At 42.4% G+C, this 1,487-nt stretch overlaps 1 non-coding gene across 1 annotated transcript; it reads right to left on the bottom strand.

The window, feature by feature from the left end:
• Positions 1-561: 561 nt before the first annotated feature.
• On the bottom strand, positions 562-660 carry LOC129032308 (small nucleolar RNA U13). Its single transcript, XR_008501315.1, has one exon. It is a non-coding gene; the product is annotated as a small nucleolar RNA U13 (small nucleolar RNA).
• Between the last annotated feature and the right edge of the window lie 827 nt (positions 661-1,487).

Here is a 1,487-nt window from a genome sequence, read left to right as displayed (position 1 = left end):
CTCCGCCTCCCGGGTTCATGCCATTCTCCTGCCTCAGCCTCGCGAGTAGCTGGGACTACAGGCGCCCACCACCACGCCAGGCTAATTTTTTGTATTTTCAGTAGAGACGGGGTTTCACCATGTTAGCCAGGATGGTCTCGATCTCCTGACCTCGTGATCTGCCCAACTCGGCCTCCCAAAGTGCTGGGATTACAGGCGTGAGCCACTGCACCCGGCCCCTTTCTTTCTTTTTTTGACGTTAAACAGATAATGTGCCGATGTCCTGATGTTGTAACAAGGTTGTTTTTTGTTTGTTTGTTGTTGTTTTAGAGACAGAGACTTCCTCTGTTGCCCAGACTGCAGTGCAGTGACACAATCTCGGCTCACTACAACTTCAGTCTCCTGGGTTCAAGTGATTCTTGTGCCTCAGCCTCCCAAGTAGCTGGGATTGCTGGTGCAGGCCACTATGGCTGGCTAATTTTTGTATTTTTAGTAGAGATGAGTTTCACTATGTTGGCCAGGCTGGTCTCGAACTGCTGGCCTTAAGAAATCCACCCATCTTGGCCTCCCAAAGTGCTGGGATTACAGATGTGAGCCACCCTTGTAACAGGGTTTGGGGAAGGTACTTCTCACAGATGCATGTGAAAACCCAAACTTCATGCTTATGAACTGCAAAAGGATCACACTCGTTTCTTTTTAAGCTGTCTGCACCTTCACGCTGAACCCCTCTTTATGGGCAAGGACTACATTTTATTTCTCTGTGCTTATCTGAGTGCCTAATAAAATAACTAGTAGATAACACACTAACTATAGACACTTAAAAGATCTGTCTCTACTATCTGCTGTTAGTCTCCGTCACCTCCAGTTCATGGACACAGACATTCATTCACAGAGATTTGGGGACCTGGTTCACAGTCTTTGTGTTCTACCTCAACTCCTACATTATTTTGGTAAGGTCAATATCCCCATCAATGGCTCATTGAATATCCTTGCATTTCAATTCTCTGATTCCAAGAATGAGAAAGATACCCTAACTACTTTACATCAATACCAATGTGTGGGTGTTAATTCCTTAGAACTATCCTTGAGAAAGTCCTATAATTATGTTATTATAATTATAATTTCAATATGAGTTTTTACCTATTAATGACATTAAAACCAAATAAAAATATATTATTTTTAGGTGAACCATAATTTATTGTCCAAACCAGAACAAATTTTACAATCTCTGCCTCTTAGTTTGATTGTTTAGTCCATTTACATTTAATGTTTTTTGTTGGTGGTGGTGGTGTTTTGAGACAGGATATCGCTCTGTCACTCAGGCTAGAGTGCAGTGGCACAATCATAACTTACTGCACACTCGAATTCCTAAGCTTAAGCAATCCTCCCACCTCAACCTAGCTAATTTTTAAATTTTTTATTCTTTGTAGAGACAAGTTCTTGGTATGTTGACCAGGCTAATTCTCAAACTCCTGGGCTCAAGCAGTCTTCCCACCTCAGCCTTCCAA

The sequence above is a fragment of the Pongo pygmaeus genome, chromosome 11 (genome assembly GCF_028885625.2).
Source record: "Pongo pygmaeus isolate AG05252 chromosome 11, NHGRI_mPonPyg2-v2.0_pri, whole genome shotgun sequence".
NCBI lineage: Eukaryota > Metazoa > Chordata > Mammalia > Primates > Hominidae > Pongo > Pongo pygmaeus.
The sequence above is the reverse complement of the archived record's forward strand: the minus strand, read 5'-3'. Positions and strand labels throughout refer to the sequence as shown.